Genomic DNA, 25,490 nt, shown 5'->3' on the forward strand with positions numbered 1-25,490 from the left:
TGCAAGGCTGCCTCCTGCTGTATTGCTATAGTGTGTCCCTCTTTTGCCTTCAGAGCTGTGGATATCATCCACTATAGTTTTAGGAATGTTTCTTGGAAAGTCTGCTCAATGTTGGAGAGGGTAGTCATCATCCTTGTGTGCCTTGTGAGGGTGTGCGACATGCTTCATATCTCTAACATCTCTAGTGTCTTCATCTCGGGCCATTTCTATAGTATAAGGCATTCTATGAATTCCCTTTCTCACTCGTGTGTCATGAATCTGAGTAGCACTTCCCTTGCCATGGAAATTGGCCCCATGTCTAACTCTCGAGAGCGTTCGGCCATACCCTATTTGGTTACCCTCATGGCCTGTAATCATGTTAGAAATTACCATCCGAGGCTCCAAATCTTGTAACTTCCTCCTGGGAAGGGTTGGTCCAATGCTCTCTTCCCTCTTCGATTTCAACAATCTCTAGATGTGCCTGTGTTATCAATGGTATTTCCCCACTCTCCCCTTTAGCATGTTGCCCCATCCATAATGTGGGGGAGGATGGTAGGATGTTATCCACCTCCATCTAGAATTTAGCTAGTGGGTGAGGGCGGTAGGATGCTATCCACCTCCATCTAGAATTTAGCCAATATGTTATCCGCCTCTACATCCATATCTCCTCCCTTCTAATTCATTACTACTATCCTAGTGATTTCTGCCTCCTGTACCATTGGGTTCATATCTCCTCCCTCCTAATTTGTTCCTATCATGTTGGGGACTGCTTTCAGTGTTGTTGTTTCTCGTACTGAGGTGGTGACTATAGTGGTTGCAGTGACTACTCTAGTCAGAGGTTTTGAGGTGGTAGAGGTGACTACTCCAGTTGGAGGTGTAGGGGTGACCATCAGTGCAATAGGGAGGCTTCTCTCTACACCTTGTGAGGTGGTGATGCAAATGGTGTGGGCCTCATCTTTGTGTGTTCTCAAATCCACCAATTTTTTCTACGGTACCTGTTCTATTGGGACTAAATGAGCCATGGATGAAAGTTGGGGTGGAGTAAATGCTATCTTCTATAATTTCTTTGTACTCGAACCTAGAACCATAGGTGACCTTTCTGGCACATTTGCCTAAGGTATGACCTCTTCCTCTTGTGTTGCCACCTTCTTCCATAATGCGTCCATCGGCACAGCTTCCACTTGTACTACCACTTGCTTCCATACAAACTACATCTATAATACCCCATGGACATCCCCATGTGTCGCCTCTTGTATGGTCTCGTCTCTCTTTATGGATGGTTCCTTTGGCACACTATTCCTAGTAGGGGTCCTTCCGGTACAAGTACAAACTCCAGCTCTTTCGATGTTCCCCCAACTAATTCTTGTGTGCTGCCTCTCGTGCCTCTTGTACCTTGTTACGGTCCCTTCCACAAGGTCCCATGCAGAAATGCTCATCCTCATCCTCATAATTGTCACCCTTTGAAGAGGAAAGTGCCCGTGTCTCTTCCGCTGCCATTTCTTCCTCTCCCTCCTTGGAGCTGCAATCCTCTTCCCATCCTTAGTGCTTAGTGTAAGCACCCGCCTAACCCTTTTCTTGAGTGGTTCGAAGTTGCTTTGAGTTTAAGTGTCCAAATTGAATTATTAATGCATGACAAGCTTGTAAGGGTCAACTCAGCTGGTTGAAACAAATTTTCTCATGTGTTTTGGGGCTACTTGGGTGCACAACGCCTCTAAGAATAGGGCAATGGCATGGTGCAACATGTAAAAGGTTTTATGCTTAAGCTGGAAAATATCCCTGATGCGTCTAGACAATAATTGCTCTAATTATAAACCCTACCATTATTTAGGCCATTCATCAACCTTAACATCCATATAGCAATATTCGATGCCCTACTAGCTCGTGTAAGCTTGCTTTTTAGCAAGTCCAATAATCCTATTTAAGGGAAAGTTATAAAGGATTTCTTTACCCCCCTGCTATTATTGTTACTCCGTAGGCTGTCCAATTGCTTCTTCATGAGGTCCTACCTGCATATATGCTCAACTAACTATTACTTATCTTTTGCAGACATCTTTGAAGAGAGTTCGGTTGCTGAATGCCCTTTGTTTGGTATGCTGAATACCTTTTTGAACTCTTTGGGTGAATAAGATATCACCATTGTTTGATCAAAATATCTAATGGTGGACTTTTGTGCATTTTGGTCGTATCCAAAAACAATAGTTGGTAAAACAAACTCAAAATCCCTCAAATTGAAATGGGCATAAAGATTATTTTATCTACCTCTACTTTCTTGAACGAATTCTTCAAAGGGTGGTTGTCTAGAGTGCTTTCCCACAAGACCTTGCACTCCCTTCTTGTGACACTTTCAAAACATAGGTTTCTCAGTTGGAACTTGTTCATCTTTATCTTTCTATACCTTCCCTTGGGTCTTCTTTTTGCTCAAAGTTTCCATATCCCCTAATAACGTTTTTTTTTGTTATGGTTCCAACTTTATATTGAATGTTGTAACTATCCTTTTTAGGGTTGCCATAACTTCCTCTCATCATGTTGCTTTCTTGCCAGCACTTCCCCTTGTCGCATGTTACCTTGTTCCTCCTTGGTTGGACTTGTACGACGCATTGAACATAAAATCCAAGTTCATTTGACTAGATGAAGGCTAGATGAACTTAGCTACGGAGTGAAATGAAGTAGTAAATTTTTTGGTCAAATGAACAAGGGGAATGCAAGGTGCAAAGGGAAAGTAACCCCATAGCAAATTTGTTTAATTCTCACATGAGAGAGCAGATAGAGGAATCCATTGGTAGATTCTTTTTTTTTGATGACATTCCATTTTATGTAGCTTGATCTCCTTATTATAAGGAGATGATGCAGATGGTAGTGAAGGGGGGAGAACCATCATTTGTGCCACCAGGTGACCACAAATTGAGGACTATAATCTTGGATAATGAGCATGCTAAGAGCAATGCATCGATGGAGACCATTAGGGCATGTTGGGAGGAGTCTGGATGCAACATTATCATGGATGGGTGGACGAACATTAGGCATCATCCACTCATCAATGTCATAGTTACATGCTTAGAGGGTCCATTCTTTCTTAGGGTGATTGATTGTTTGGGGCATTGAAAGGATGCTGATTTTTAGTTTGAGATCCTTCGGGTAGGTTAAGGAGATTGGGCCATGTAACGTGGTCCAAGTAGTGATAGATGCTACACGTGTGCAAAGCTGGAGGGAGGCTTGTTGAGGCAACATATAGACATATTTGGTGGACTTCATGTTATGTGCATGCCATGAACAATGCACTAAGGGCCCGTTTGGTAGTAGGAATTGGACTGGAATACGAAAATCTAAATACCTGCATTCGTAAATTAGGCGTTTGTTTGTAAAATGCAAAAATGTAAGTAGAATTTGTGTCTTTTAATTTTACCCCAAAATATGCATAATGCCCTTCCTAAAAAAGGTGGAATTAGAATAGCTTATTCCTATTCCTCTTTTTTATAAGCTCAATTTGATAGGTTGTCAGGTCTGTGACATTGCCTTGCATTTATTCCATGGCATTTCTGGATGGCCAAGAGAAGTTATCTTTGTTTTTCTGAAAACAGTTCGGCGAGAGTTCGAATCGACTGGTAGTATGATAAATTCCACATCTGTATGATAAATTCCACAACATCTGAGTTACATAGTTGAGATTGACTAGGCAACCACAATAAATGTAATTCACTGGTCTCTTCTGCATTTTTTCCCGCCTCGTTGTCTGCTTGTTGCTCGTTTCCCCAATTGAGTGAAGTTGCTGCTAAAACCTCAATTTGAGTTGGTTTTTAAACTAAAATAATAGGGTTTCATTACAAAATAAATAATGTGTTTTAGCTTGTGTATTTTGGGTCTTGATAGTTGAGGCACTCAAAGTGATAGCGAGCAAAATGAAGATATCTAAATGGGATTTCAGTTTGGATCCTTGCAACAATGACGATACAAACTAGTGTACTCTTTCTGACACAGCTGGCCTGCTTGGGGTCAAGTGCAGCTCCGTTTTTGACCAAAATACCACTTGCCATGTCGTTGAGCTGTATGAAATCGTTTATTTTCCCTCTCGGTTTTGAAATTGTCTCTTTTGCCTCTTGGTTTTGAAATCGTCTCTTTTGCCTCTCGATTTTGAAATCGTCTCTTTTCCCTCATTTATGGAATGCAGAATAATGTTGTATGAAGATGATAAATCTGATTGTATCCATTGAAAAACAAACATGAGGGTCCTATGAAATTTTGGATTCCAGGTCAACCAAATAGGACCAAGTGATACTCCATAAATTATTTTAAGAATGCGCAAATTCCAAAAGTGAACTTATTCCAGCATAGCTGATTGCTTCATTCGATAATTCTTGCAATCAAATGGGCCCTAAAGGACATGAGGAAGATTGACTAGATTAAGGGAGTGGTCAACAATGCTAGAGATGTATAGATGTATATCTGCAACCACCATACTTCACTTGTAGTCTTTAGGAGCTTCGGAAGGAGTTCTTGAAACCTATTGAGACCAAATATGCATCCTATTCCATTCTTTTGGAGAGAATGCTTGAGTTGTAGAAGCCATTGCAACTCGTGGTTATGACGAATGAGTGGAATTGATGGGATGGGTCCAAGACAAAATAGGGAAGTAGGTTGAAGGATATAATAAAGAGTGATGTATTTTGGAGTGAACAAAATACATAGTCTCTATCATCAAGCTTGTTTTTTGGTCATCAAATATGGGGATGGGGATGCACCTACACTTGGAGAGGTGTACGAGTGCATTGATTTTATGCTTGGAGAGATGAAGGAAGTTGTGCGAGAGGAAAACCCCACTTTAGCCTTCCACAATGAGCACAGTCGGCCTATTATTTAGCATAGATGGGTTAGCCTAAACACTCCCTTACACATGGCTGCTTATGCATTCAATCCAAAGTCGTACATGCCTAGGCCTGATAGAGTTACACCACTTCAGGATGATGAGGTGATTTATATAATGCTACTCATTGTGTGGGTAGGGTAGGCGGGCAATTGGAACTAAATCTTGCTTGCCTTATAAATCTTTTCATAACTAGCATCTTGTATTTGCTAATACTTTGAATTTTTTATTTTTTAGGTAAAAGAAGGGTTCTTCAAATGCATTGATAGGATGTGTGAATCTGAGACTACTGGGAAGGTTTGCATTGAGTGGATTGAGTCGCTACTCTTAGGGGTTATAACGGAGCGGCAAAGGCGGATATAAAAACTATGGCACAGGAGGATATGATTTTGTGGTGGTTTGCTCATGGATCAAAATCTTTGACTACTACACAAGCCATTCGTTTGTAAACTTAGGTACGTAGTTCCTCAGCTTTAGAACCTATTTAAACTTTTAATTTTTAATTTTTTAAGCCCTTAGGGAATGTAAGAGTTTTTCATTTTTCAATTTTTCCACATTGGTCATTTGTTTGCTATCTCAGTTTTGTAGTTCCTTGGCTTTTGAGAGCAACTTGTCTACTTATATCTTCATCCACTCTCATAAGAGGAACAAACTTACCTCTGAGAGAGCAAAGAAGCTTGTGGTTGTACATAATGTCTTATGTATCAATAACTAGAGGACATGTGTGTACGAGGAGAGCCCAACAATACGATTGGAATGTAGAGCCAAAGCAGCCATCACAAATTCACGAGGATGTGGATACTTCAGATGTATGGCTAGTTGGTGTTTCTTTTGTGGCTGTCGTTCTTGGAGAGTCTGATAGTTCTCATGCTGATGAGTTTCATGATCTCCCGGGGGATGATTAAAGGCATACTTGCCTTCACTGCACTTGGCATTTTGATTTTGTATACTTGTAGTTTGTACTTGTTTCGATATCATGGCACGTGATATGCAATGTAATCATTGTTATGCCATATGATCAAATACTCATACTATTGGTATTTATTATATAATAGAACTATTTTCTTTGCTGATTTGACTATTTAAAATTTTACTGGTCAATTTTTTACTCTTTTACATCTCTATATCTTATATTATTATACTTTTTTTGTAACTAGCATTTGAAGTACCATATGTATAGTATATAGTATATACTACCCCCTTGTCCCTTGTTGTCATCCCCCCACTATCCCAAATTGAGGCCCCTCTATCCCGCTTCCCCAAAAACTTGGGTCCCTATTCTGACACCTCCATCCCCCAGGGCAATGTAACTATGGGTTTTCTCTCTCCTACGACATCAATACACTACAATTTTCTTGTTCTTAGTACAATATGTTCTATCTCTTGTACGACATTAGTACATTTCAACTTGCATGCCGTTCGTATGATATTGACCATATGCCATATGATATCATTGTCTTCCTCCACCATACGTATTCCCTGTCACTTTACGACTGCCTCTCTTACTAGGCTTTCCTTGCGCACAGTTCATACGATGTATGGTATGCTCTTCCTGTTGCTTGGACCATACAACTACTTCTACTTTCTTCCTTGGCCTTTGTGCCATTAACTTTTTTCTTCCACCTTCATGTGTTTGTGTATTGAAGTCCTTGGGCTTCCCTCCATTTATTGAGTCTCGTGAGATTAGGGTTTCCATGTATCACCTTTCTTTTATAATGAAGACTGTTGGTTTTAGTTTGCTATAATCCTCATTTTTTAATCTTTCTCCTCCCTTTCTATCTTTACTTTTCTTTCATTCAAATTGCATTGACTTTAGTTCATTTGATTTTTCTGAATTTCAATATTTTCAAAGGGTCGTACCTTTTAATTTTTCTGATTTTTGTAGTCTCCCTCTTGGTGGTACTACTTTAGTGTGTTTCCCTTATAGTTTTTTAAAGTACCCTTTCTTTATGGCTTTTTTGCATTTTACTTCTGTGTAACATGCCATTTTCCCTAAGCCAAATGAATAACCATATTGTAAAGTAAATTTAGCTTTTCATAAGAGAATAACATAAAGGTAGTTACATTCATTACTTCACTTGAAAGGGACAACTATCAACTGCTTAATTTTATGAGTTCACATTAAAGGAAACTACTATAACATCCATTTATAATTACTTTCCAAGTCTATTAACAAGCATCAGAAACAGTGTAAAGGATATATTAACTATTTAATCAATAGCCTACTGAATTATGAAAATGAAGTATACAAAGGAACACATATCATACATGCAACAGAAGATAGTCACTGTGTTGAGCAAGCCTCGACATCTGGTGAAGAGGAGAAGCATTGACATGGGCTTAACCTCCCAACCGAGGACCTTAACCTATCCCCACACAATCTCAATTGATAAAGGCCCTCCCTGCCCCAGGGTTAGGCTTGGGGCATCATGGTCTTGCCACCCAAGCATTCTGTTGTTAGAGTGTCGGCTAGGTAGTAGACAAGGTAGTGGAAATCCTCCAACAACCTCCCCTCTGTCAGCTAGCACTTTGACCTTTAGTGATTGTTGTGACAAGCATGCCACTAACCTACCTTGGCCAAGGATTTCAGTGGGCTGCTATTTGTGCCTGATCACTCACCGCTCGACTTGACAACAAGAATTATATATTGGATAACCATGAGCTGACTCAGTAATACTTATACAATTTAATGTTTTAATCACTTTCATTTATTCTTATAGGGATATTTCTTCTCCCACCCATTATTTACTTGACCCTTTTGGTCTTGGGTGCATCCTAGGAAATCCCGAGATCGTGTACAAATCAAGTAGCTGATTGAGTATTCAGTGTTCTTTAACATCTCGAGCTCATGGTTTTCGATGGTATACTCTTGCTTGGCTAGTCGTTCAATCCTTGACTGAGATGGTTAGAACCCATACCTGATGGCCTGTTGATGGACTTTATGGTGCCCCAATCCTTATATCCCATTTAGCAATGCTTTCCCCCCTTCGTCCTCTCCTGCATCGAAGAAGAATTTTCCCACGATAATAACATATTCCTCAAATTTAAATCAAGGTAACTATAACCAAAAAGCTATTTCATAATTATCACAACGGTAACCACCATTTCCACTACACAACTAATTTTGTAAAATAATAAATATTCTTTTACAAATAAAAATTGTAATGAACAACTAACAAATCATCTTTACATGAACAATAAAATGATCAAACATAATTTCCATTGCACATGATAGTGACATTCAACTGTTTAACCAATCCAATTGACATTCACATGAAATATATACTGCCTATATGATTATTTTAAATGGACAAAAATTTGGGATGTAACAGTTTGTCCTTTCAATTTTAGGCTTTTTTGAAGTTCATTATTTTCCTCACTTCGTTATCTTTTACGCTTTTTTCCTCATTGTGGTGGACCTTAACTTCAGACGCATATTGCCACATGCACGTGTTGGGAGGTGTTTTGTAACATTTGTTCTTGCAGAAAGTGGGTACTCTAGGTCAAATGTTTTGTCCACTAGAGGTGTGGGTCCCACTCCTTCATAGCTTCCATCAATGTACCTACCTCCTTACTCTTGGTACTTATGGAGCATTCAAAATTCTTTGATCTTAACTTTAAATAACTCACCAAAGAGAGATTTTCGCCATTTCTCAAGCAGTGGAATGCCCATTCATGAGAGAAATTTCTCTATTTCATAGCAGGCAATATGAGAGAACGAAATAGCAGTTTTTTGCTAAATCGCAGGTAGCCAGAAGTAAGGTTGTGAAATGGCGACTTCGCAATCTCGATCAAAAGGAGCCAAAAAATGGCAATTTTTTGCTAGATCACCGAGGCTGGAAATACAGGATGCGAAATGACGAAAGTCTCTAACAATGAAATATGGAGTTTCATTTTTCGCCACTTCGCAAGCATGTGTTCTTAATTGATTATTGAGCGGACAAGACAAATTAAAAGAATGTTTTCAATGATGTATGAGGAATAAATAAGAAAGGACAGTTGCAAATTTCAAGATTTAGCATGTGCGAAATGTCTTTGAGAGGCATTTGGAATTAAATGAGCTTTAAATGTGTACTCTATATGATGCTTGAAGATGACTAAATTAACATCATACAATCCTTTTTGTCTTTTATGACTATTAGAGAAAATGTGGTTGCCTGCTAACAATGATGCGAGGAATGGAAATTCCCAACCTGTAATGCAGCTGAATTTATCAGATGCACATGAAGACCAGCTTGATATAACGAATAGCTTGCATGCAGCGGCCTGGGAATTGCGCAAAAGTTATGCCAGATACTAGAGTGATTGTGTGGAGATTGAAAAGGAAGAGGACAAGGCTGAATTGCAAGAGATGGTCAATGTATTGGGAGGAGAAAATTGTGAAGGCAAGAATTAGATGGATCTTCTATGAGCACTTAGGATGATTTAAATAGTGTGTTAATATTTTGGTCTTTTTTTTATTGTAATTAAATGTGTTTTAAGTTGCATTAGTTTTTAGTTAGCTATAGTTATGAAAAGGTCTGAAGCTTTGTGGCACCCTTTCATTTACTATAAGAAAAGGTACCAAGACCTTATAGGAGATAGAGATATAGTAAAAGATCAGAAGATACAAGATAGATGATTTTGCAGTTTTGATAGGCATATGAAATTGAATCACGAGTCAATTGGACTTCCTTTTTCGAAATTAATATAAAATACTCTACTTTTCCATTCCAACTTGGAAAATTTTATGTCTAGGTACTTGCATCAGAATTGTCCTCTAGGATTTCTTACTACTGTCTGATAGATTGAACACGGTATATAATCTTGATCATCAAAATTGCATACGAAAACTGTCTATGCAGTCTTTGTCTGAATTGGTCTTCCTTGTTGAAGTTAAATTCAATTAGACTAGGGCTTGTGCTTTAAGTTCTCCTTCCAGTAGTTGATGGTTTATGAACACTGTCTCCTAAGAGTTTGATGATAATAAACTAGAGTAAGCTTGACTGTATTTTCCTACAGTTAGATGAGGGACTGGTCTTAAAGTGTTTGTTTCATTGGAGTTGATATACTTTTGAATTTTGGCAAGTTTATTGCCTCATTCATCTGCAGTTCATCCAACATTAATATTCATACATACATTCAGTTTGCTTTAAAGAATTTCAAAGCATTCAAATTTGAAGTTTTGATTTGTTGTAATAATTTCTTGCCATCTTGAGAAGCATCAGTAAGTTTACTTCAAAGCTATTTGCTATAAAAAGCCTCTAGTTGATTGGTTGTGGAAGAGGAATAGGTTTAAGGTCCTACAAAGCCTGAAGTGAAGGAGAGTTGGATCATAGTTGATCACTCTTGTTCATTGGCCAAGTCTAATTGGAGACCAGAATTGAGGAGGCAAGCTCATAGGATTTCCAATCTGTTGATTTGGGTACCAATAGGTACCATACAACTTCCTTTTTATCCATGGTTGGGGGTCTTGCTGGGTTTGGTACTACCCTTCATAATGCATTTGACTTGGGTCGGACGACTCTTCTTGTCCTTGGTGCACTTCTCAATGAGTTGATCCACATACCCATCTCTTTCGGAGATAAATAGGTCATCCGTCTTTATTACCATCTTCAAGCGTGGTCCAAGGGTGGCGCCATACTCCTCTAGGTCAATTTCTTCCTCCATGACCTCACACTTGATTGCTTGTTCCTTTTTGCATTGTTCTTCACCTTCTTAATCAATGTCATAGGCCATAACTTCTCTTCTCCCTTCGTAGGGCACCTTCCATCCTGATATCTATTTATTCTTACCCATAGTACCAAATGTCCGAACAATGCATTTGTGAGGTGCTTGTGCACTCTAGGTTTCACAATGCCCTCCACATGCTTCCCTGCAAGTCGTTCCTCGAGAGCCATCATCAGCTTGGCTCGATCCAGGTGAATAGGCAAGATGAATTGTTGCCGCCTTTTGTTATGTTTTCCGCCATGATTAACAATAAACATAATAAGAGGATTGACTGTTATAAACTGCTTATGATGTAATTACAATCACGACTAGGATTTAATCATATGTAATGGTAAAATAACCAAGTGCTAATAAGTATCCATTGCCAAGACAAACTTATTACTCATAATAATCATATTGGTTATCATGAGTAACCATTATAAATCATGAATTACTAATCACCTATGGATCAATATTGACACCCGATCATGGATTATAATGATGTCATCTTTGATTATGATACTGAAACACATTAGTGTATGGATATATCCATACATGATGTAATATTTGGATGATTAGATCGTTATAGCAGGTATGCATATATGCATATATTAATGATGCCAATCATGGATGTGCCCATGTATACATATATATCAACGTCTTCAACATGTATCAATGATCTCAACATATGTCAATGAATTCAACATGGTGCTTATGTATGATGTGGCCATGTATATGTGCATGTATGCATATGCATGGGTATGTATGTGCATATGTATATGTATGTGTGAGCATATGTACATGTATGTATGTATGTGTATTGGTGCACATGTATGTGGATACATCATAAATGAGTGCATTATGGTAATGTTTTGTACGAATGCAAATGCAATGATGACAACTAACTACTATGCAAGATGGATATACATGACAAGGTATGATTACTTTTCCTTGCCTTATTTATACGTATGTTCTTTAGATCTAAAACATGGGATATCACAACATATCCCAGCATGTTGATTGTTACAGTGTGTGCTTCCTCTCCTAGTAGATTTTTAACTTGGACCCATTTATTGGTTCCTTAATCTGTTTGTCGTTCAAGGTGGTAAGTTTCACAACTCCATTGTTTCCCACCTCTCTTACTTTGTAGGGCCTGAGCCAACGGAACTTGAACTTGTCGGGCTTGATTTCATTACAATTGTTATATGTCAAAATTAACTGTCTTGGATGGAAATTCATTCAGCGGAGGTGTTTTTCATGCTAGAATTTTGTCTATTGTTGAGCTACTTCTGTAGCCCATTGTATTGTCACCCGATGTTCATCCAATTTTAATAGGTTAAGGAGTCGTTCTTTCAGATTTATGTGTCTCCCAATTGGTTTTCTACTTCCACTGTTAGGCTTGGTATGGTATATTCAATGGGTACCACAAAATCCTGCCCATACATGAGTTAGAAGGGTTTGTGCTCTGTAGTCATTTTGTAGGTGGTTTGGAATGCCTAGAGTGTGGCTGAAAGTCTTTCTTCCAATTCCGTATTCCACTCCACAAGTCTTATACAAGATTGACACGAACACTTTATTTGTAGATTCAACTTGTTTGTTGGCTTGAGGGTAGTACGGGCTGAATAAGTTATGGAATATCCGAAATTCTACTATCATGCTCCAAATTACCCAGTTAACAAAATGCACCCCTTAGTCACTCATGATCGATATAGGTATACCGAGTCGTGTTTACTGGGAGTGCCCTAGTACCTACTTTGTCAATTACTCAGTGGCTATCACTATATACTTGCATTTTCGTGCAATACTTACCTTGAAGAGCCCAACAAAGTCTAGGACCCTTTTAAACAACTCCTGGGCTTGTGAGGGAAATAATAGAATGAAATCTCTCTTTAATGACTTGCTCGCCTTCTGGCAAGTGTCACATCCAAGAACTCACTCTCGGGCATCGGTGTGCAAGGTTGGCTACCATGGTTCTGCGAGCAATACCTTCCATGTAGTGGTGTCAAGTCCAATGTGTCCTTCCCTGCTAACCCTTCATGAGCCTCCTTCAGTAAACTTGTGATGTCTTCCTTTGTGACACACCTAAGCAACATGTATTCAAGTCCCATCTTGTACAACAACCTACAGACGAGTTGGAATGTTTTACTTTTCATCATGAGCTTTCTCCTTTGACTTAGTGGCATTTCCTAGGAAAACATAGAAGTGGACAAATATTGGCCAATGTGCTCATACTAGGAAGGCAAGAGTGTTATCCAAAATAGATGAGCATCAGGAAACTCTTCGTTCACCCCTTTGACAGGCTCTCCTGATTTTTTTCTAGACAATTGGGCTGGAATAACATGACTTCTTTCCAAATGTATGATGATTGTGAATGTGAATTCCTTGAGTAGGAGTAGCCACCGACTTCTCTTTCTTGTATCATGGGCTTGTTTACCGAGTAAATCAATGCCTGGCGATCCACGCAGAATGTGAAGGTGTTGCATGGAGATAGTGTTCAAATTTCTGGACCACATATACCATGCCCAAGGCCTCCCATTCCATCGTATTGTAGTTCCTTTCAGCCCTTGGCAACAATCTGCTCACAAAGTATAGTGGGTGGTCCAACCCTTGTGTTGGCTTGTGCTAGCATGACACTGATGGCATAGTTCAAGGCGTATACACATACGTGGAATTACTTCTTCCAGTTCGGATATGCCAAAATAGGTGCTTTTACCAATCTAGACTTGATTCTTTGAATGCTACTTCTTGTTAAGTTCCCCAGGTGAATGGTTCACTAGTTCCAATTAGCTTGTTCAGTGGGAATCAAATCTCTTAAAATCTTCTCATAAATCGCCAGTAATAGCCAACATGTCCTAAGGACTTCACTCCCATCATATCCTCCAGGCTTTCCATCTCAATGATTACCTTTACTTTATTAGGGCATGTCTTCAATCCTTGCAGACTATATGCCCAAGTAACTTACCTTGTGGCACCATGAATTGCCACTTCTTTGGGTCGAGTGCAAGCCATGCCCTCTGACATTGTGTCGCGCCCTCCAACATTCTTGCAATGCTATGAAGTGGATTTCCTTTTGGCTATATATGGACTAATCATCCAAGTAAGCTTTGAAATTGCTGACTGAAATCTTATAAAAACATGGAGTATGATTCTCTTAAAGGTGGTGGGGGCATTGCATTCCTGAAGGGCATACTGTTGTATACATACACTCGTCTTCCATGACAAATAGTCTTCACTTTATCTTGTGCGATACTAATTTGATTGTAGCTAGAAAACCTGTCCATGAACAAGTACATCTTGTGCCTTGCCACCTTTTCCAATATGCTATCACTAAAAGGAATGGGGAAGGAATCCTTGGATCATCACGACATTAAGACATCTGAAGTTCTACAAAAATCCAGATCTGCTTGGCTTCCTTCTTTCGGGATATAACAATGGGCAACACCTAGTCACTTGTCTATACCTTGAAAATGATTATGGTGTCAAGCATCTACTCAATTTCTTCCTGAACTTTCACCACATAGTTGTTGTTCATGCGGTACAATCTCTTCGTATGGGGCACGCTTCCATTACTAAGGGAATTCCTTGAATGCACAACTTTGGTGGTAATGCCCTTGAGATCCTTATATGTCCATGCAACACGTCCTTTATTCAAGGAATATCGTGAATGCCACTGTCTTTAGTATAGGGTCCTAGTCATCCTTGAAAAGGATTACCTTTAGGTCATCCTCCTTCCCCAAGTTCACCTTTTCTATGCTCAGTTTTTCATATTTTACTGCCTTGTCCCTTTTAAAACTAGTGGGTTGAGATATCATTTGCTCTTGCCATACCTTCCTTGTATTCATCGTACTCTAGAGTATAAGTGTCCTTTTCCTCTATAACCTCTAAAATCTCCAACATGTTAAAGCTAGGGTGGAAAACTTCATAGTCCTCCATTTGGTAGTGGAACAATCCATTTTAAGGGAACTAGTTTCATCCTCTAAACAATTCCATAGTCTTAGTATCCCTTCGTCATTGAGTTCCATCCCTCCTTCCATGTCAAACTCTTCCCCTTCTGACTTGGAGTTTGTTGCTAGTTCTTGGCTTATGGCATAGTTCTATAGGTCAATGGCATATTTTCTTTCATCACTCTCAATAGAGGGCTTGTTCTCTTTCCAATTGTGATTGGTCTTTGCTGTAATGAGCCATCCCCTGCCAAGGAGGACATCATTCCCCTTCTTTTCCATTGAAATGACCACAAAGTTGAGGAAGAATTGTTTGGTCCCAATAATTATCTTCTAAGCCATAAGTGTTCCAATTGGTTTAATGCCATGCTGGTCAATGCCTACCAAATGGAAGGTTGGCGGCTAGAGCGTTGGCTTGCCTAGGGCCTTCCATGTCTCTTATAGCAATACATTTACGTCAGATCCACCATCTACAATAGTGTTGGTCAGCATATGCCCCATGATTTCCATCTCAACTACTGTGGGAGTCCTCCCGACGACAATTGCCAACAATATTGCATTCGTGGTAGCATTTGTGGAGGTACTCTTTGCGGAGTGTTATTTCTTTGCCTCATCCATCCGATCATTGTCAGTGGGCTTGCCATTCTCTTCACTTACATTGATATCACTTGTATTGTTGATTGCCACCTTTAGTTTTGGTAATGTTTCTAGTATGGTTGTCACTCGTATTGGTACAGTAGCTTGCAACATTTGTTGTATGATGTTTGCTTCAAATGTTGGACATAGGGGGTCATTGGCATTTCCATGTGATAGTCTCTGTTCTTCTTTTGTTGCTCATTCAACATCCATTTGGGCTTTCGTTAATCTTTCTCTCAGTATGCGGGTTGGGGTATGAGGCTTTTTTGCATGGAGCCTTGTGATTGCTAGAATCTCCTCTTTAGGGTGTGTGACATCTATCATATTCATCCCTTTCCTTTGTGACAATCATCTCTTTAGGGTGTGTGACATCTATCATATTCATCCCTTTCCTTTGGGACAATCAACATCCTCGTGGCTGCTTGGACCACACCACTTGGACAACATGCTTCTGCCGCCTTGCCCATATGATAGTCCTGTGCAAAGTGGCCCCACTTATTGCATCTTTGGCATTGTATCATGGGCTGCCCCTTTGCATTGTGTTGGGTGCAGCTCCTTGGTGTGTAAGTATTGCTATTATTGTTGCTTATGGTACCCACTCGACAAGGCATTCTATTATGGTTTTTATGGTACCCACCTGATGAGGCATTGGAATTTGTTAGTCCTGGTGGTGTTGTGGGTGAAGTTGCTTGTTCTTCTTGGGTGAAGAGCACTTGAGTGCTCCTTGCCGTTAGTTTGTATCAACACTCCTTAATGGAGTATCCCAGTACTTAGTAAATGTCATAGACAGATTTCTTGGGACAATTGGCCTCAATATGCTTCGCTTTTATATTCAATGTACCACAGTTCCTTGCCTTCCATTTCCTTTTCTACTCACATCTCTTTTATCATCCTCATCATATCCTTTGGAAGTGCTTGTATATTCTGGGATTCCCCCTCATTGTCACCATTCGTACTATCATCATCGTTGATATTCTTCTTCCTTCTAGATGTCTTATTCTCTCTCTCTCAATATCCATCACTTGGTTACAAGCCTCTGTATGGGAGGATGAAGGTACCACCCTTCATTTTTTTTCCGAATGGACGAAGTTAGTCCGTCGATCAAGCACCTTTTCTCTAAGCCATTTGCTGGCTAGTTGCCTAACTTGCCAATGAGTCCTTCAGCCTACAATGGTAGGCTCGCACTATCCCATCTTTTCCCTTGGTGGGTATTATAAATTTCCTTTACGACTTTGTCAACATCACGAAGCAATTTGAATTCAACTTAAAACACTTGTTTCAGATTATCCCAAGCTCTTCTAGAGCCTGCTGACAAGTCTATGTACTAGTTAATTGCCACTCCTCATAAGGTATTCGAGAAGGCCTTCAACTAGTAGTTCTATAAATTTTGATCGTTCACCTCCCATATGGTCATGCATGTTTTACAGTGGTGGGCCGGTCCTCTCGATCTGTCCCCACCAAATTTGGGAAGTTTTTGCTTCTTAGGTGTGTTCATCACTTTTCTCATATGGTCGACACCCTATGTGTTGTTAAAATTAGGTGGGTTAGTTATTCCTTCACGTCCTTGTGTTTCTTGTGCACCTTCGACCAAACATGAGTCCTCTTCCCTTTCACCTTTGTTGTACATCCCTTGGTTACCTCCCCCATAGTACTGATATTCCCTTATCCCCGGGGTTTCTGGTTTTGCTCCCCTATTCTCGGCTCTTTTGATCTAACAAGATTTACAATGCCCCACAAGGTACTCTCAAACAAGTCAACTACCTCTCCCTCAAGAATCCTTTCCTCGCTATTGTCTTCCTTGGAGTGTATAGATGATTCGGTTGGTACCAAGTTACCCTCCCAATTGTCTACTTCAAACCCCTTTTGTACCCAGGTAATGCCTAGGAGTGGTAGTTCTCTTGCTATCTCTTCCCATGTGTGCCTCGTGGGTTGTATTCCACCTTCAATGTCCGTATAAGTGCTACTCTGGTTGTGAGCACTGAGGGATTTTTCCACTAGTTTTGTAGTTGTCATCGCTTCTCAATTTGTTCTTGAATCTACATGGGCCTCCTTATGATAATTTCTACATCCTTTTCTATTTGTACCTTTCCCCTTGTACGTCGACTTCTATCCTTATTTGGTAGAATATTAATTATTGGAGTAGTCGGAGGTGCTGCACCTACTTGTGTCAGGTGGTTCCTCCTCCCTCCGGTTTCTCTCTACATACCATTGTATTTGTTGCTTGCAATGTTCCCTCTCTCTTGCCTCACATTGTTCTTGGAATTCCAACAATGTATGAGCCAATGATTTTGGAAGACTATCCAGAAGATCATACATAGGGGTGCTCATTGAGAGTTCGACACACACCGTGTCAACGGTGACCACTCTCTCCCAAGCCTCCCACTACATGTACTCATCAACCAAAACATCCCATGCCTAAATAAATTCCTATATTAATTGGTCTTTTTGGGTCACTTTGTTATTGTTGTCAATGTTGTTGTTAGCTACCACTACTTGCTGGTTGAATGTACAATCTATTATTCTGCCATCTCAACAAGTTTTGTCAAATGTGTTCGAGACTATTTCACTCAGGGTAATCTAAGGATTGCTTATTGGGATTTGCAAAAGGTTCATTTGTAGGTTTGTGTCTCCTCAATCTGAATACTAATTCGTGACTTTGTAACCTACCGCCTACACATAAAAAGAGGGAATTGTTGGGTTGATGTAGGTTTACCTAGCTCAAACCTTGATTTTGGAATTAATTATGAAATTGAATTGATATATGCGTGAATTGAAAGTGTGTTGTAATGTAGCAAATGCTAGATGTGAAAATGAAGTATAAGAATTTTGTACCTTGTTGACGCAACTCTCTTTTAATGTGATCACAAGTGTTGATGCAATAACATGACAAAACCTAAAAGGAAATCAAATATAAACACATGCTTGCATGGAGGTTGTTGTAGCTTGCCACAATGCTGGAGTTGAAGAATGTGGTTGGGTGAAATGTCGTGAGGAGTGCTTAAACTTGAGTGCTTGAGCTTAATGTTGAATGAGATGAGTGGATGTGGATGCAAATGAGGGAGTGTAAACCTTCTTTTATGCCTCTCCCCATGAAATGCATTCATAAGTTTGAAGAAGGTCATCATGAAAGAGGATTTCTCACTCTTGCAAGGTAGCCATTAGATGATTGGAACTTGAGCCCCTTTTATTGGGGAAAGATTGCCTCGAGCAACCTTGTCTTGGATCAAGGTCACCCTAGGGGACCTTGTCCTAGGTCAAGGATGCTCTAGGCATGCTTGACCTCTTGACTTAGATGAGGTCAAGCATCAAGAGTTCAAGATGTAGTGGAGATGTTTTTTTTTTGAGTGAGTTTTGAGAAGAACTGAAAATGATCCATCATGAGAGGTCGGAAACATCAAATGAGGCCTAGACAAGCATGAAATTGTATAGGGTTACAATCTATGATGCTACAACAGATATATATTTATTAAGTAATTCATATTAAACATATCACAAATATATTATGTAAAAAAAGAAAATCATATAAAATTAAAAACAAATATAAGTGGAGCTCCGTAGAATACTATTAATTGGAGTGGATTAAAGGTCAATTACTTCTTGTCATTTATCTGAAACATTGTAGATGTGGATGTCAGAGGACATAGTTAATACATGAAGAAGAGTTGTAGACACGGGGCTGAAGTGAGCACAGTCAAAGAACTCCATGAAACAAACGAATCATGCTTTTTGTATGTTGTGTAATGTTCCCATTTTTAGCAGGTTCCTGCAGTTGGCCAGGTCAGTTCACTATCGCAACCCTCATGAGCTGACAGTAGGATTTGAGGGTCTTAGTCGTGTGGTTATAGGCTTTCCAACAGCCTATGGTGTGTTTTGGCTCCGTTTGAGGGACTTACTATTTATAGTAAGTCAATCTGTTGGTTCTGATGAGCTAAGTTGAGTCAGAGGAGTTGGAGGATGCTTTCAGTTTTTATTTCAAGCTTCCAGTTTGGGCTCCAAGAATCTTGGAGGGAGCGTCTATTTATAGTAAGTCACCCCATTAGGTTCATTCATCGACTTTCATCATCAGAATCACTTTGGTGTTGTCAGATTTTGATGCTAATGCTTCTTCTGTTGTTTTCGCAAGACGGGTGAATTATTATTATTATTCATCTAAATACGCTGAGGTTGCTATTTTTGTTAGTGTTGTTGGTTGGTCACCTTAGTATCATAGCTCGTTGGAACGGGGACGAAAAGTTTTATATCATGGGAACAAGAAACAATGGCCTTACATGTCAGAATTTGAAGTTATGGTGGAAAAGGTCATTTTTGGAGCCAAAAGCAATTAATAAATTAGTTTATAATGACACTTTATTATGTTTTAATGTTGTGTCTAGGAAGCTTCTTAAGTGGAGTTCATTTGGGAAACTTTCTGCCATTTGGAGATTATAAATATGAGCCCATTTGATGAGTAAAACATCCAATTGATTATTTTCTTTTGTTGCTTGCGAAGAGTTTCTGAGTTTGCCGATTTCTTTGCCCTTGCTGAAGTATAAGGGTTTGGAATTAAGAAGTGCTTGGTAATTCACAGCTGAGGTATTGTCAATTAATTTTGAGAATTGTCTTAATTAAATTATAGTATTTCCCGACTGTTATGTACTGTACTTGGGAATTGCATTGTGGTTGGAGAATTTGTGATTTGGAACACTATTATTGTCTACTGTTTGGTGTGGTTATAAGAGGAATGTATTGTGGCTGTCGTCCCTGTATTTGGCAGCAATTTTTCCTTGTATTTGGCAGCGATTTTAGACTTTGTGGAAGGCTGCAATCAATTATTGGAGGGCAGCAATCAGGTTTTAGAGCACTTGCGATTATAAGCAAGGAGTACGTATTTATGAACCTATGAGTAAATTGGATTATTTCTTGAGAGCTGCGATTCATATTTCATTTGTTAGAAGTCAATTTTCAGGTTCATTATTGCATGCTTGTAAATTTCCAGTAGTCAATGTTTAAATTGGATATTAGTAGCATTGCCATCAATTATAGAATTATTTTTGAATTGTTTAGTGATGTTCATTTGTTCAAGTTGATAAAGACTTAATCAATTAAAATTGTGAGCAGCTGGCTGTGAATTTAAAGCATTATTTATTGAGTGATAATAATTTGCCTGCCAAATGTTTGACAAAATATCAAACTGTTGATTAGCAAAAGCAAATTGATGTTTGTTAAGGATATAGCCGGATAGGGGTTATTACACGTTGATTGGGAGGATAGAAGGGGACTAGGAGATGGAACTGTATTGAAGAAGACTGTTGACAAAGACTTCAAGGTTGAAGAAGGGTGGTTGGACATCAAATTAACCAGCAAACCCTATCATGGGAAAGCTTAAAAGGAGAGGAGGTAATCAAACTGTTACAGTCCCCTCCATGAATCTTTCATATAATTGGTTTAACTGCTTAATTAGAGATGAGATGTTAATGTTGAAATATGTTTTTTAAGCATATTGATGAATATTGATGCACACTGTTGAATACTAATGTGTATTGATGAAAATTGATGGATCATGCTACCATTAAATGTTTATTATATTTATACCAGAATGTAAGGAGATTATGTCTAACTACTTTGTGTGTCAAGTGAATGCAAGAGGATGGATCATCCTCGAAGAAGAGAGGGAGAGTATTATCAGGGAGAGGGGATGCAGATGCAAGGAAAGGTCAAAATAACTATCTAAGATTGGAACCTAGAGATAAATAACTGTTAGTTGTATGGTCACTTAGAGTTGTAGGGTCAGGTGATGGTTGTTAGATGCTTGTTGGCAGTGGTGGGGATGGGAGACCCTTAACTTGTTTATCTTTTCAATTAAATTATTCTGATCAATATTGTTAATAACATCTTTCTTTGTGTAAATGAGAATTGGGTCAATTATTTCAGTAATTGGATAAATTCTATTGATTTTGTAAGTAACAACCTCCCAATTACCTGACTCTGTGTGTGTCTACGTATATATATGTAGTAAATAATACCATATGCGTATGTGTGTGTACACACACATACACACACATACATATACATATATACGCACACATACACATACTACTTTGTGAAATCCTGTGAACAAATGTATGTATGCATATACACATGTACACATATTCACATACATTGGACTGTGTAATTATGCATCTAGCACATAGAAACACGCGTATAAGTATACATACTTGTAAATGAAGTATGATTCAATTCCAAATTCAAACTATGTGGCTATAAGCCAAAACGCTTAATCAACTTGGAAGTTGGTAGAGAACTAACTCCTTGCCACCGAATCTTGCAAGGAGAAGTTTCAATGTATCGTGTTGAAAGGAATAAAATAATTATCTTGAGGCGTTTTTCAGCTCTTTTAGCTCTCCCAACTTATTTCTTGAGCTTATGCGTTTTATGTTTTAAATTCTTCAAAAATTATTGTTACACATCTTTGCTATCACTGTTAGAAGCCAGTAATTACAAAGGTTGTATTGATCCTCAAGGATTCTCTCCTTTGATTAGCTTATAAATCTCCAACTTAAAGAGGTCATATGTCTGTAATATAAAATAGAAGGAGCACTGGTTAATCCATCTCATTTGCATCATTGATCTAAAGGAATCATCTTCGATCTATTGATTAGCCAAGCAAACCCTTTCTCAATTTAAATTTTGTTATGAATGCTAATCGTTTGAAATTTGAATGTTTGTTTATTTATGTGTCCAATTACTTTTGCATGAAACATATCATTAATAGTAAATGTCAATTGATTAAATCTGCATTATGAATGAGATGAAAAAGAAAATAATCTGCATTTTAGAAATGCAAAGTCAGTCATAAATAGTCATAGTGTCATTCAATTGAATCTGCATATGCAAAAGATGTTATCGATAATCAATGTCATTTGATTGAATCTGCACACGAGCAGTGCAAATTTTATCATATTGGTCAGTGCTTCTTGATTGAATTTGTCGATGACCACTGCATAGAACCTACAATCTTGATTATCTGGAATCAACAACTTGATTGACCGTAGGGGAAAATATATCCTCAAGATTGAACGTCTTCTGTTGCACTATGAATCATATGACCAATAAACCAATGGTTCATAATACATATTACATAACAATTAATGCTGCAATTGGGTTCAGACTAAGCATACATTGTAACTTACAATTGGGTTCAAATTACCATACATTGTAACTTTCATCAGCAAGATACAAATGGTATAAACTGGATATCCATCAAATATCTTTGCATTTCATTGTCAAAATCACCGAACTGAAACTAACTGAAACTAACATTGAAGAATAAAAATCATGCATACATTAAAAGACGTAAGAACACAAGAAAGACACCATAGCTTTAATGCTTCACTTGTATTAACTCCAAACGTCATTTACACTGATTTCTGTTCATCGAATCCTATTACTATTTCTGCATTCTTACAGCTACTAGCTACCAACTACTAACTTTACAAAGGAGAAAGGCATTGCCTTTTATACAAAATGTTTTCAAGATTAACTGTGGAGATTAACTCAAGACCAAGGGCTTAGATTTGTCTTCTAGAAACATCAGGACGTTTTAAATATAATATCTTCTACCTACTCCACTAGAAGACGTAATAGCTGTACCTAACTCCACTATAGGACAGAAATGATACCCTTCCCAAGGTGTCACAAGAGAATAAGACGAGAGGTAAAGGAAATTTAATTTAACTTTTCAATATTACATCTGATTTGACTTTGAAAATTTCCTATTCCTTTTACAATAAAATACATTTTGAATATATCTCAAAATATTTCAATCTTCCATGACTTTCTTCAGGTGGATCCATTCATATTTCTAGGAACTCTGAAAATGTTCCTTGAGCTTTTTTCACAGTTCTGTCCTTGTAGTTGTACTTTGTCTTAGTGACCTTGTAGCCTTCAATATTGAGAGTTGCCAAACAACCGACACTCTTCGTTCCATCCAAAGACATCCATCCTGCAATAAAGACATCATTCCATAATTCATTATGGCATTTGCATTGACCTCCTCTCTAATGTTGGACTTAGATGACATCATAAGTCCATCAGATTGCAATCAAACATCATTATGACCTTAGATTTCTTCATCAATCATGAAACATGGACCGTATGTATGCAGTTGGATTAGTGTCAAAACATCATTTCAGACCTTGGATCAACTATAAGTCATTAGTGGAACAATGGCTTGGATGGTGATAAAAGGAGTCGATTGGAACATTTTTTGTCTTTGGATTGGCATTGCTTGCTCATCACGGATTAGATCAGGATTTGGGATTCTAAGATTAAAATTTGTGTTTCTGATTTTAGAAATCTGAATCAGGAATTAGAAGTCTACCTTTAGGATTGGGAACTGGAAATGAAATGATGGGTGCAGCAGCGAGTCTTAGATTTGAATTTCAGATTTTAGGGTTCTGGAAAGGAATTCTGATTGTGAAATCCTTGGAATTGAAACTTACACTTGGAAATCTGATTTAGGAAGTGGATGTCAGAAATGGCAATGAAATTCTTGGACACTGGAATTGGACTCTAAGAATGGCGGGTGTAAGACAAGTCCTTGGAATAGAATTCTGATTTGGAGAATCGGATTTGGAATTCTGGATTTTAGTATCAAACTTCTGGATTTTGTAACATCCCCTTTTTCCGGGTCTTAGCTAACAACTAGCAAATCAATGAAATACAGTTACTACTTCACATTCATGAGAAGGCAGTTATAACAATTATCTTACATGTTCATCCAGAAGAGATTAACATTACAATCAATTTAACTCAAATATCATAACTAACAATTGAAGGCATCATTAATAAATCTAAATAGATGGTCTAAGTTTTCCATACCCTAAATTCCAAAGCTGGAATTCGCCTAGGGCAGCATCTACAAAACCCAGGTTAGTCTACATATACCACTTAAGGCACAATAGTTATACCATTATATCGTAATGACAAATACCATTTAGGGCATTAAATACCATTGTATCATCCATTTTCTTTCCTATTGATAATTATGTCAAAAACATATAGTTAGAAGATACGTTCATTTTCGTTATTCACATAAAAGGACAGTTATAACATCCATCAAGTAGGCCTATCTCTATCTCAAGCATACATATACATTTCATGTTAAATTGGAAGATCAACTGATCTAACTGTTTACCAATTACATTGAAGAGGAAAAACTGATTCAACGATATTAATCAATCTAACATATCTTCAACTTGTAATTTCAAAAATCATAAAGTGAAATATCTATTACTAGAAGATATTGAATGTAGAATCATATCTCTGTCTTGTGCAAGCCTTGGCATCTGGTGGAGAGGAGAGGCATTGTCAGAGGCTTAACCTCCCAACTACGGACCCTTAAATATCCCCACACAATCTCATCCGAGAAAGACCCTCCCTACCCAGGAATAGACATGGAACACCTTGTCAACCCACTGAGCATCCTGGTACTAGAGTATCAATCCCACCACTCGACTAGGTATCAAGATCTAAACATTGGACTACCATGAGTTGACTCAATATTAAGTATATAGTTTAATTATTCATTTACTTCCATTTACTGACATTCATTTGTTCTTGTAGGGATACTTCTCCTCTTCAACCATTCGTGCCTGACCTTCCTAGTCCAGGGTGTATCTTGGGAGGTCTTAATGTATACAATTCATTTTGGTATAGTAATCATAATTCCTTACTCAAGTCTGATTTGTATCTCAATGGCATATAGATTATACCACTGTATAAGTCAGATCTAATGAGTAATATCAGGACAAATTCTCTCTCTCTCTCTCTCTCTCTCTCTATATATATATATATATATATATATATTTATATTTGTTGTACATAGTACACATGTGGCAGTGATTACTAAGCAAAAATAATATAAGTGAAAGAATGATAGTTGATTGGGTCTTTACATTCTGAATGACATCCATCACCCGATATACACAAAATATAATATGAAAAGAAAAGAAAATTGCTTCTATGCTCTCTAAATCATTATTCAAGGCCTTTGGATAATGCCAGTGTTTCTAATCCATGAATCGTGAATGCAAGACATCAGTATGATCATTCATTTACAACAGTATGTCTGAAAGAAAAGGCTAAATGCATGTAAAAGTGAAATATGGTGGATGGTAGCATGACCTGAGAATTGATATTCATGTTGGTGATCGCAGCATGTCACCAAGAGCTTCAGTCACAAACTTGCTTTCTGAACTATGAGCAATTGCTGATTATTTGCAGTTCAGGATGCCGTAATGCAACAAAAATGGTGATAAATCAATGTCGCATAAGTTTCACTGATCAATTTTCAGAGTTCTTATGATTATGAAAAGAGATAGGTGCATGAAAGAGGAAGGACACTTTGG

At 38.3% G+C, this 25,490-nt stretch overlaps 1 protein-coding gene across 2 annotated transcripts in view; it reads left to right on the forward strand.

Annotated features, from left to right (window-relative positions):
• Positions 1-25,490, forward strand: part of LOC149578651 (Putative thiol-disulfide oxidoreductase DCC) — a 68,221-nt gene that overhangs the window by 29,437 nt on the left and 13,294 nt on the right. Inside the window, exon 4 of one of the 2 annotated variants that reach the window (XR_016356671.1) lies at positions 20,309-20,478. The exons of the other annotated variant lie outside the window; for it this stretch is intronic. The gene's annotated coding sequence lies outside the window, so the exon portion shown is untranslated. The remainder of the gene's footprint in view (positions 1-20,308; positions 20,479-25,490) is intronic. 2 annotated transcript variants of the gene reach the window in all.

Source organism: Cupressus sempervirens, chromosome 1 (genome assembly GCF_028749045.1).
Source record: "Cupressus sempervirens isolate cs-2001-9-10 chromosome 1, ASM2874904v1, whole genome shotgun sequence".
Lineage (NCBI taxonomy): Eukaryota > Viridiplantae > Streptophyta > Pinopsida > Cupressales > Cupressaceae > Cupressus > Cupressus sempervirens.